Below are 12720 nucleotides of genomic sequence, written 5' to 3'. Positions count from 1 at the left end.
CAGTTAGAGTATTCTAAGGTCATTGGATGCTTGATGTATGTTATGATTAGCACAAGGCCTGACATAGCTTATGCTGTGGGTAAGTTGAGCAGATTTACTAGTAACCCTAGCGCTCAACACTGGCAAGCAGTGAACAGACTACTTAAGTACCTAAAAGGAACCATGCACTTTGGTTTATGCTATTCAGGTTTTCCTTCAGTTATAGAAGGGTACTCTGATGCAAGTTGGATAAACAATAAGGAAGATCATTCCTCCACAAGTGGATGGGTGTTCTTACTTGGTGGAGGTGCTATCTCCTGGGCTTCAAAGAAACAAACTTGCATCACTGACTCAACTATGGAATATGAGTTTGTGGCTTTAGCTGCAGCTGGTAAAGAAGCGGAGTGGCTCAGAAATTTAATCTATGAGATTCCATTATGGTCGAAACCGATATCACCAATCTCTATCAGGTGTGATAGTGCAGCTACATTGGCTAAGGCATATAGTCAAGTGTACAATGGGAAGTCTAGACACTAAGGTGTTAGACATAGTATGATTAGAGAATTAATCATGAATGGGGTGATATCTGTTGAGTTTTTGTTAGATCTGAGCTTAACTCGTTGATCGAGGAAATAATGTTAGAGACTAAACGAGTTAGGTGACGCGGGAGTGCGGGCTCAATTTAATCCTAATACTATTTGAGTTTGTTATGTAATTAATTTACATGGGCCATGTAGTTAACAATTGGATTGTTATCAACGGATTTTAGGGTATTAGATTAACTCGTTGATCGAGGAAATAATGTTAGAGACTAAACGAGTTAGGTGACGCGGGAGTGCGGGCTCGATTTAATCCTAATATTATTTGAGTTTGTTATGTAATTAATTTACATGGGCCTTGTAGTTAACAATTGGATTGTTATATTAACAATTTATTGGATTAACTAGTGCTAATACCCGCGAATTTCGCGATGTTGAGAAATGATATTTTTCTTATTTTTATAAAAAAAACTACGTTTACACTGATCATAAAGAAACACGTATGGACTTATTATGGAAATCTGAAGTTGAAGATTAAAATACAACGAAGCATCGTACTATAGATCTAACAAAACCGAAAAGATAAGTAAATGAAGGAAATACATTATCTCGTTTGAAAAGAATCTTTCAACTTGAAAACTACTTGGTAATTTCGACCCAGGTCTAAAAGCGAATAATGAAAGCATATGAACTCATAACCAAATGTAAAAGATCTATAGACGTCCATGGACTTTCAAAAACGGTTCGCTTGCATCTTTTGCTTCGACCTTATACGCTCTTTTCGGTTACTTTACATTCTCCCTGTTATTCTCCATATCAACCAAAAACCTCCACGAAGTAATGCGCTTTCTCCACCAATCAAGTGCTCTAGAAATTTTCGAGACGTATTATTTGGATCAACCACTTCCTCCACTAAGAAGAGAGTACCATTTTTCCAGCATCTAACTATAACAAAATCAACAATTTAAGATACACAAATTATTCTTTATATACCATAGTATTTTCATAAGTGCAAGCCTTTACTTATCAGCAATACCCTCAGATGACCTAACTTTGGAAATAAATTGTATGATACCTCACTTCACTGTTGGTGAAAGTCCATGGATAGCAAAACATTATAAATTTTCTGGTCAAACTTGATAGCAAAAAATATAGATTAAAACATTATAATATAGATTAAAAATATGTAAATTTTCTGGTCAAACTTGACAGCAAAAAATACCTATTGTGTGACCTAGAACATTTAACACGAAACCTATCTGCCACTTAACCTCTTGTTCAGCTGTTTTGATAGCCAAAATTAGTAAATCTTCAACTCCAGCCAGCCTAACAATATTGATCGAAATACACTACAATAACATAAAAACATATGCATATTAATATTGTATATTAAATTGTTGAATATTGTAGATAAACAAGTGAGCGCTTACCCGCGCGTTGCAGCGGGATGTTGATTATGAATGTATTTGGTATCATTATATGAGATGCGGATTTTTTTAAGTTCAAGCACATTCTTTTCATTTTGCCTAACCTCTAGCTTACAACACTATACTAAAGCACATTAGTTAAAAAATTATTTTCAGTTTCAGTCACACCAAAAAATGCTATCGTTTATTTTGTCACAATTAATGTTTGGTTTTCCTGTTCAATGACCATGACCAAAATATTATGACATTTTTTTTTGTAAAGTTTAAGAAATTGTGTATTTGATGAGATGATGGTTGACCAACTTTATTTTTTATTTCTAGCATACAAAACTTTTTTTAGGGATTTTTACATATTTCCCCCTCCTAAGAAGCCTTATTACATATTTCCCCAATCCCTAAATTTAATTACATATTTCCCCTTCCTAAAGAAGGCTTATTACATATTTCCCCAATCCCTTAATTTAATTACATATTTCACCTTGCTAAAGCACATATATTACATTTTTGTCCATTTCTTTAAAATACTCATATATAGTTACTATTTTACCCTTAATGAGTTTATTAAATAACTAAATATATATTTCCCATTCAAATAAAATCTATTAAAAAAATTATAAGATTAACAATATGTTTTTTTTTCTTTTGCTTTTTAAGTTTATTCCTTGTGTAAATTGAATATAAATCGGAATCGGGACGAGACGCAAATTTGATTTTTGGTTTGCTGGGTTATATTAGTTGTTTACTAATTAAAATTTGAAATCAAATTATCTCTTTTTTTTTATTCGAGTTAGGAATCTGTAGGGTTCTACCAAATTGATTAAATTCAAGTTACATAGTTCAGTTGTACTTGAATCGACTAGAGTTTGTTTGTTTTTTTCTAAATTAAATGTGAAAATAAACTTCTAGATGGTTCCAACGAAAAATATTAAATTCAAATTTAATAAAGAGTTAAAATAAAAAAAAGCAAAAAAAAAACATATTTTTAATGTTATATTTTTTATGTATTTGATTTTATTAGAATGAGAAATATGTAATTAATCATTTAATAAACTCATTAAGGTTAAAATAGTAATTCTATAAGAGTTTTTTAATGAAATGGATAAATATGTAATATATGAGGTTTAGAAAGGTGAAATATGTAATTAAATTTAGGGATTGGAGAAATATGTAATAAGGTTTCTTTAGTAAGGGGAAATATGTAATAAGGTTTCTTTAGGAAGGGGAAATATGTAATTAAATTTAAAGTTTGGGAAAATATGTAATAAGGCTTCTTAGGAGGGGGAAATATGTAAAAACCCCTTTTTTTTAAAAGCATTCACATCCATTCCACCAAATTACGTACATGCTACTTGATGATAACTAATTTTTAGAATTAAAAATATTAAAATAAACCAAAAAATTACACATTTCATTGAATGCAATGGCGAAAATGAAGTTATATACATGCTACATCATAATGACTAAATTAAATAATAACTAGTAAGAGTAATAACAGCCGCGCGCGTTGCGACGCGGTACATCATAAACATCGAATCGATTAGTTCAATCGGTATGCGATGCGTTAACCATATGAAAACACTCATTTTGACGTATTCAATTGAACTCAATGTAACCTATGCATTGCGATTGTATCAAAACGTAAAGTAAATCGAGTTTATAACGTACAATCATAACGTATTATATGTGACCCGACTCGTACATAGAAAACATAACGGGTATAAAAGAAAATACTAACACGTGTATATGACCCGATTCATACACAGAAAATGTAACGGGTATAAAGGAAAAAACTGACACGTGTAACCAAAAGCGATTAATTAGAGCTTTTGAAAAAATAAAAAATAAAAAATAAAAAGGAAACCACAGTTCGACTCCACTCAGTTTGAAACAAAATTTCGAAACATCCATAAAATAAGCACGAAAACATATTATTTGACCTGACTCGTTTCCCAAAAAATTTTACGTCGAATCGTTGACTAACTCTAATTTATACCAAAACGTACGTAAAGATATGCACGTAAAAATTATTTTTTTTTTTTAAGAAAATATATTATATTTGAGGTAACTCGTTTCCGGAAAATGTTTACGTCTAAACGTAGAGAAAATCAAATTTATACAAACACGTACATAAAAATATGCACGTAAATAATTTGTTTTTTAAGTAAAGGAAGTATAGGGTAAATTCTAAACAAATTATTAGTAAAAAATTAATATGTTAAAAAAGTTCGTAAAACCGCGCAAAGTAGCACCAATGTCACACCACTGCTAACGACCACCAACATCAGAAATGCTCGTATTAATAAAATACAGAAAAAGAAAAATAACACCGAACGAAAAGCATACGTAAAAAAGTTGAACCACACACGCTCGTTGTGGCGTGTTAATGCGAAGAAATTAGACTGAATTGTAAAAACGTAGAAAAAAATAACTAACTCGATCTACGACCCGCATGTTGCTACGAATCTATCAAACGGGGAAAAATAGACGCGTTACAACGGACCTGTCAAATGGGAAAATAGACCAAAAAAATGTTGAACCCCACACATACGTTGTGGCGTGTTAACTCGCAAAATTTAAAAGGAAACGTAAAACGAAAACTTGCGAAATATAAAAAGTATGGTGACCCAAGGTGAAAATAAAAAAGTGTTAGGGTTAAATTGCAAAAAATAAAAAGCTTTGGGTCAAATGTAAAATAATCAAAGGGGTTAAACTACAAAAGATAAAAACTTTTGGGTTTGAAGTGAAAAATCAATTAATTTTTTTGAAAAACTCCCTATGCATTAATTACAACAATATATAGCCTAACAATGTTGATAATTTATAATATGGTAATAATAATAATTATAATAATAATAATAATAATAATAATAATAATAATAATAATAATAATAATAATAATAATAATAATAATAATAATAACATATTTGAAGACAACAACAAAATTTAAAAAACATTGTTTTTTCGGAAACTTCAATTAAGTTTAATGTATGGGAGAAGGTTGAATCAACAACAACAACCGCCACCATTTGTGTTCTCCCCCATCTCATCCCTTCACCAACATATCCACCACAGCCACCGGAGTACCAGACATTTTAGCGATTGAAATTACAGTGGAAGTCAGAGACGACGAAGCAATCAACGAAAGTAAAATCTCCAACGACCGCACATTGTTTTGGCCGTCTCTCACAATGACACGCCTATCGCCGTCTTCCTCAGATCTACGGTTCCCAATTCCAAACGCCTTCCCAACGGTGATCGTTTCGTTTTCATCTGCAATCTCCAACCCGATGAACAAAGAAGGGATGAGGCAATCGAAAATCAATCAAAGAAATATAAAAACACAAACACAAACCTGTGGAATGAATTCGAAAGTGAGAAAAATGAAGACAAATGGGATAGACTTATTGAGGGGAGAAAGCCAAAAAATGTATTCGGGGCGTGGAAGGAGAACAAAATTTCACATGAGCGGTGGATTTTGTGGTTGTGGCGATGGTTATATAGAGTGATGAATATATGGCGAACGACGGGAAACAGTAGTGATAGGAGGAGACGCCTCGGTTTGGTCGGTAACTGTGATGAAGCGACGCCAATAGTTAAATGTTTGTGGCGGTTTCATTTGGTGTATCCACACCGGTTGATTGGATTTTGATGACGGTTATCCGACAATCGACATAATAGTAGGGGCATGTCGTTTTGACTTCAAGGGCATTTCTGTACGTCACCTTCTGAAAAAAATAACAAAGCAATATTCGTAACTTTTTTGACGGTTAATTTGTTCATCGACTCAAATCCGAATTCCGTTCATTATGTTTCTTCTAATTTCTGTTGATAATGTGCGTTCATAGTTTATTAATTTTAGTTTTGTAGTTTATTAATATAATATTTCATTTTAGTGTTTTAAACAAAACATCAATTGCCTTTGTATATGTTCATTTTAATGTTGTCGGTTTGTTTAATTGACGCATCGGTTTGGTTATCAGTTATTATAAGCATATTATTCCATTTTGAATGAATCGATGTATGTTAAATTTTGAATGGGTGGCTTTTATGAAAGGATGCGATGATGTGAATAAGGCAACCTAAGGGATGGGTAATAGTTAAGGGTGTGATGTAATGTAGGGTTATATATAAGCATAAAAAAGTGTTAACTAATTCAAATGTATTATTCAAGGGGTGTGTATATTGGGACATGTTGGTTTGGGAGGTAATAATTAGTGGGTGTGTATATTGAGACATGTTGGTTTGGGTTATGTGTTTATTAAGGCAAGAGTATTAGTTAAGGGTTATGTGTAAAGAGACACAACTTTTGAGTTACTCTAAGACACCTCAAGTTACTTTTTGTAGGGTTATATAATATAACAGAAGTTACAAAGCGCTCGAGGCATGTGTGAATAAAACCGGAAATTAAGAGGGAAAAACTTATAATATCAAGAGCGGATTATATCATGAATAAGATAGCATGTGGCGAATTATCATTTTATTTCAGCCCCTTTTCCAAGATTTTGGTCAGAATGAAAAGATTGATATGTGTAAGATTATAAAATCAAACTCCAAAATCTAATATCGATTTTTAGAACAGTGGACTTAAAATGTCGATAAGAGTTATACCCCAGTCCCTTTAAATGAATGAATTACTTAATAGTCAGGTCGTTTTAATCTTGTATAGTTTTTCTTGTTGGCAACCCTGTCCTTACCCTTAGATCCATGTTGTGTGGTGGATTCTAATAAAGTTCATGTTTCGAAAAAAATGTGATTCAACAATTAATTAATTTCAAGAAATGTAATGTGCAATAGTATATATGGATGCAAAAATATGCTTATATAGAGAAATGATACTACCTAGCATTCTATTGATGATTAGCTTCAAAGTCACTTGTTGGCTAGACTCGCAACCTGCACTGCTTTCTTCGACTAAAAGGGATAAGTAAATGTGAACTCTAACTCGGGAATGAACTCGGTGGCTTGTTGGCTCTCCATTTCAAGAGCCATTAACGACTTTTGCGTCAAATAATTTTTTTTCTCTGCAGCAAGAGCTGAAAAAAAATACATGTCAAAAGAGACCATTTTTCAAATACAGAAACCATGAGAGTCGAAGAAATTCAACTTAAGACACTAACTTGGGAGGAAGAGCAAAGTTCTAATCGCTACCTTGTCTTCTTTTATAGGTAAATATAATTATGAATATCCCGACTGCAATTTTACCAGCATGTGCTAGGCCACTGAAAAGGGACAGTCGGGTAAAGACAGTACACCACGTAACCCTCTGTTACCAGAATGGTTAGGGGTGTTCACGGTCTGGTTTTGACGGTTTTTAGGTCAAATCGTGAGCCAAACCGTTAGTAATGGTTTTTGAATATTGAAAACCAAAACCGAACCGTTCAAATTTAAAACCGAACCAAGCCAAATCGTTGCTAACGGTTTGGTTTCGTTTTGATTTTACGGTTTTGAGCTTTGTTTGGCCCTCTATATAAAATGCATAAACTAAAATTATAAAAGAGGTCCATGATCTTCTGTTTCTTTCCACGCATATTTTTAAATGATTGAACAAAGAATCCCTTCCAATTCCGGCCAATTCTTGTTGATCATTCTTCATACATATAGCTTTTCTTGTAATGCTTACATGTGGTAATTGCCCCTTCTGTTAGTGCTCCCATATAATTAATTGCCTTTAGCTTATTTCAATGTTAAAATCTTCAGTTTGCATTTTACATTAAATTGTGCAATAACCTTCTTAACTACCATAACAGAAAGTTAAGATCCTAAGCAGCACTTAATAGACATCCATATCCATATGATTATTTTAACCAGAAAGTTATTACATAAAATGGATTCCATTTGAGACATTCTCGTTTGAAAAAAAAAATAGTATATAAGAATCAATACAATAAATTCATACATTCCAACAATATAGTTAAAGATACAGTTTGGTCCGGTTTTTACGACAGGTTTTGGGTATAAATTGTAAACCGAACTGTTCACTACGGCCTTAAACTTTTGAAACCAACCGACCAAAAGTTTAAAAAAACCGACCGTGAAATCAAACCGATGACCGGTTCGGATGGTTTCACGGTTGTATGATGATTATTTTATATAATAAAATTATAGTAATGTATAAATTGCAAATAGACTTCAAAAAGAGAAATTATGACCGTAATAAATGGATCCATATAGTGGGTCAGTCATGTATATGTATTGGACAATTGAATCAAAACTTTTGACCCTTGCATCCATGTAGTGGGTCAGTCATAGATTAACACAATATATTGGGTACTCTACCTCACTATCAGTTTCAATATCTCGATATTGCTGCATTGAGTCACCTCCCAAAGTCACATTATCATACTCACAAGGATCAAGCGCACTTTTAACCTCGATGTCATTTCATATGATGTTGTCTCTCTAATTTCCATCTCAGCTACAAATACGTAAGGCTAACTATATTATCAATATGTAATCATATTTAATGCCTTTAAAAGCCAAGAAATAGTTAACCAAAAAGGATGTGTCATGTGTTACAGTTATACATGTCTACTTATCGTAATGTCTTGGAAAAGTTATTTTCATGAATACAAACACCTTTTTTATTCAAAGAACAGATAATAATATTTACCAAAACAATATTGTAAAATCAAAATTAAGAACATTAAAGTAATTGCACTATCTATTACCTTGATTCTGGCAACTGATTGGATGGTTTTTCCACTAATGCTTTGTTGGAATGATGCATTAGCTTTCAAAATGTCCCAGATTTTAGGTTTCTACAACAGAAGGGCAAACACGAACTGATCAATATAATATTTTGAGTTTCACTACAGCCCAAATCAACACCAAAATTATATAATGTAGCTTGCAACATGAATAAACAAAATAAATCTAGAAAGATAATTCTTTCAAACATTTGCCTTGTAACATACAATAACTTAATAATTCTTAAAAACACTGTGTACTTGAACATTTCCCCTACTAAATCCAAATTGACTTCTAACCTACTACCAAAGTCAAGTCAGTATGTTATATATACAACAAAATTAAATAAACCAAATAACTAAATCTTCTAATTAGCATTGTATTAGGCTAGAAAAGTAACCTTTTCAAGAGCTTTCTCCCTCAATCGTTCATTCAGATAGATTAAGCGCCTTGAGTCCTGCATAAAAAAACAAATCAAAATCTTAATGTTGATTAAAGGCCAATCAATTTTAGGGTTAGAGAGCACCTGTTGGATCCTGATGAAACACAAATGAGTCAGACCAGGAAGTTACCTGGTTAACACGAAACCCTAAAACCTGCGAAATGCGAATCAACAACCGTAATATTGGATAACCATTGTTATTTAGAATTGTAACAGTTAGAATCTAAAGAAATATTAACAAAATCAACAATAAATCGGCACATCCAACCATAAACAATATTTAATTAGGAAATAAAGAGAAAGAATTAGGTTTCATAAGCTTTAGAGATCGAAGATAGTGATCTTATTTACGATTTTCTCAACGCTAGCCTAACCTTAAATAGAAAAGACAGCGATCCAAATAATTCCTTACCCAACGTTATTTCGATCGAAACCCTAGAATTTCTTACCGAGATCGAAGAACCCTAAATTCCAATCCATTGCCGTCGTTCTGAGTTCTGACCATCTCCTTTAACAAACCCTAAAATTTCTTCCCCCAAGTGTGAGCTTGAATGAGCAGAAGGCAGATGAAAAAAAAAAAGAAAAAAACTTGATTCATTTGGATCTAGAACTGAATTATACAAAAAGAAGATGAATAAATTAATTTACTTTTTTCGTGGTGTTCCTTCATAGGGAGGCGGCTAGGGTTTCTTCATGGAGGCAGGCAGAATGTGAATGAGGGAGGTGGAAGCGTAGTGAAGAAGCTGAAACCCTAGTGCAATATGAGAAGTGAAGTTTTTATTTGGGTCATAACAATATATAGGCACCTGTGATTATGACCCATATTACAAAACGGGTCCGTATGACCCATGCATCAAAGAGAATTGTGTTTTGGCGGGAAAATGAGGAATAGAGGCTCTAGATGGGTGACATGTGTCCCCTAATTAAGGCTTTCATTAGGTTGTATAGATTATTTTGAAAACAAAAGTTAATATATGAAGTCAATTTAAAACGGCCATATATTATGAAGTTTTGTTTTTGGTCTGTTTTAATTGGGCCATGATGGAATTATAAATCCATGCACACTATTTTAATAATTGGCCACATATATGAAGTTCAGTTTTTTGTTTTTGGGGGGCTGATACTCTCGATCGTACACACAGGGAACATACTAAAACAAAAAGGCATACGGTTACAAGAGTTTTGAGTATTCTCATTCACAGATTCAACCAAATCCAATTCCAACAAGAGTGATCTCCGTCTAATCTGACAAATCATTGCGTGGAACCCGTAAATAGGTTTATCTGATAGTTCTCATACGATTCAGAGGTTAATCCAGGTTTCAATCACAAAACTTGCAATTTCAACTCGGGTTCTAGGTTTGTTTATTTCTTTGAAATCACTTGTTCTAGACCAGTTATACAACATTTCCCATTTACCATAAATTGCTCATAATGATAATGTAAGGGCTACTTTATTTAGAACAAAGCTACAAATATTTGATTATGTTTTGATATTAGTATGATAATTCCCTATTCTATGTTCAATTTAACAAACTAGTGTTTGTTGTTTATTTGATGGTCTAACTAAGAAATATTTAATCATACATGTTTACGTTTGACATATTATAATGTATATGTTTGATAATTGTTATGATAGAGACCATTTAAGCGGGTTAGACTCCAAGAAATATTAGAGAGAGGAGATATGCTTTAAATTTTGTTTTTTTGTTTTTTTTATAGTCAGAAGGGCATTGGTTTAAATATTGATTCTTATTTATGATGAAAATATTATGATGATATATAATAAATGCACACATGTGAGTACAGTGGAATTGATAAAATGGCCTCTAATACCAGCTTGTTTTCAAAAGCATCAAATTCTAAAGATCAACTGGTTCATGGTGTCAGTTTTGCTTCTGCAGCTGTTAGGATCAAATAATTATGATGCCTGATTACCTACCTGAACCTAATGTGAGCTTACCTTATTTATGATTAATCCATCAGTTGTGTTATATAATAGCTTAATTGGTCATCTGGCTTTGTGATAGGACATGTAAAGGCAACCTCCAACACAGAAGAAGCTAGAAACCAAGGATCCTCCTAACTTGTCTATTGTATAAAGATCGCTGAACAAAATTATGAAATCAACCAAATTTCTTCCAACAGAACATTTGTACCGTATACTTTGTTGTTATTTCGACCCGAACCTAATTAGAAATAAAAAAACTTTCTGTACAGGGGCAATTTTTATTTTAAAGGTTTTAAGACTCTGGGTGGCTTGTGACAAATTGCATATTTAAATCACATTTTCTCGACATGTGCTCTTAATTCAATCTCAGGTATGTGTGGGCAAACTCAATATAGGATAAATGTTATGTTTCAAGTTAGAATTACATAGTGCTTATGGAAACATCAAAGCGAGATTTGAAGTTGAAAAAACATGGTTGCTTTAAATACGAAAAGAAATTGAATAGGACTGTTAAAGAAAAAAGGCTGAGCTAGAAGCTATGCTGAAAAGGTTTGACAGTCAACAAGCAAACATTGCGAATTATACATGACTTTGTTGAAGATGTTAAAAGCCAAACTTTTTTACTATTTGCTTTTAGTTACCGTTGATGTTTGTTGTAACTTTTTATATTTACTTTCTTTAGATGTGGCACGACATAGGAGAGGCTACAGATAATGATATAGAGATCTTGTTGAAGACGTTGATGCCGGATTTTTTTCAAGAGTTAAGTATTCCGTTAGTTTAGCTTTATTTATAGATTTTAGAATTGTACGTAGCTTATGTATGAAATTTAATGTCGTTTGTTATACATTTAGCAATAAATTGTAATTTGACAGGTTTATTTCCGAATTGAATGTCTGTTGAGTTGATTGAAAAGGTTCGAAATGGTGTATATATCGGCTTGATTCGGATAGGATTGGAGTAGACACAAAACTGCAAAAAAAAAAAAAAAAAAAGAAAAACCCTTCCAGCTTGCCTTTTAAGACGGTGTTAATCGTATTAATTTTAATAATTTTTTGAATATAAATTTGGTAAATTTTGGATCAAAAGACGGGGTTCATTTATTTAAAGACGGGGTTTAGTTTGAACACCGTCTAATAAGACATGATTTTAAACCACTGTACTTTAAGACGGTGTTGAACACCGTCTTAAAACCCATATCACCCCGTCTAAAGCTCTGTTTTGTAGTAGTATATTTGCCTCATCCTCACACCCGATCTACGTGACGCTTACGTGGCGGGTCATCCTCCAAGGATGAGCCTCAACCACACCCTCCAACCTTAGACTACTCGGTATGGGGGGTCGTCCCCCTTCATCCTCGGTCCGACACCGCTGGAAAACCATTTCCCCCCTACCGTCTTCGTCCTCGGCGTCGAGTATGGGACGCTGGAGCCGATCCATATGAAGACAAAAACCACACCTTCCCCTCTCTCACACACCTATACATACAATATATACATATACATTTTAGGTCCATCCCCTCATTTCCATACCTCCATCCTCTTTTCTCCATCCTCACACCCATCCTACGTGGATCCTACGTGATGGATCATCCTACAAGAGAGGACTATCACCATACCGCATAGCCTTATAGATCTTCTATCTAACACGTGCCCCCAAAAAGCGAAGGCACGTGTCTCATATATGTCGATCTTCT

The 12720-nt window shown here is 33.3% G+C and overlaps 1 long non-coding RNA gene across 3 annotated transcripts; it reads right to left on the bottom strand.

Annotated features, from left to right (window-relative positions):
* Positions 1-1101: 1101 nt before the first annotated feature.
* Positions 1102-9835, bottom strand: LOC110935344. Of its 3 annotated transcripts, XR_002589057.2 has the most exons (9): positions 9723-9835; positions 9524-9620; positions 9159-9228; positions 9033-9089; positions 8614-8703; positions 6785-6978; positions 1741-1867; positions 1555-1653; positions 1102-1463 (listed from the first exon to the last, which is right to left on the bottom strand). It is a non-coding gene; the product is annotated as an uncharacterized LOC110935344 (long non-coding RNA). The 3 variants fall into 3 exon arrangements; XR_004890924.1 differs by having other exon boundaries at positions 9033-9228; XR_004890925.1 differs by having other exon boundaries at positions 9033-9228; positions 9524-9594; positions 9723-9829.
* Between the last annotated feature and the right edge of the window lie 2885 nt (positions 9836-12720).

This window comes from Helianthus annuus, chromosome 4 (genome assembly GCF_002127325.2).
Source record: "Helianthus annuus cultivar XRQ/B chromosome 4, HanXRQr2.0-SUNRISE, whole genome shotgun sequence".
Classification (NCBI taxonomy): domain Eukaryota; kingdom Viridiplantae; phylum Streptophyta; class Magnoliopsida; order Asterales; family Asteraceae; genus Helianthus; species Helianthus annuus.
The sequence above is the reverse complement of the archived record's forward strand: the minus strand, read 5'-3'. Positions and strand labels throughout refer to the sequence as shown.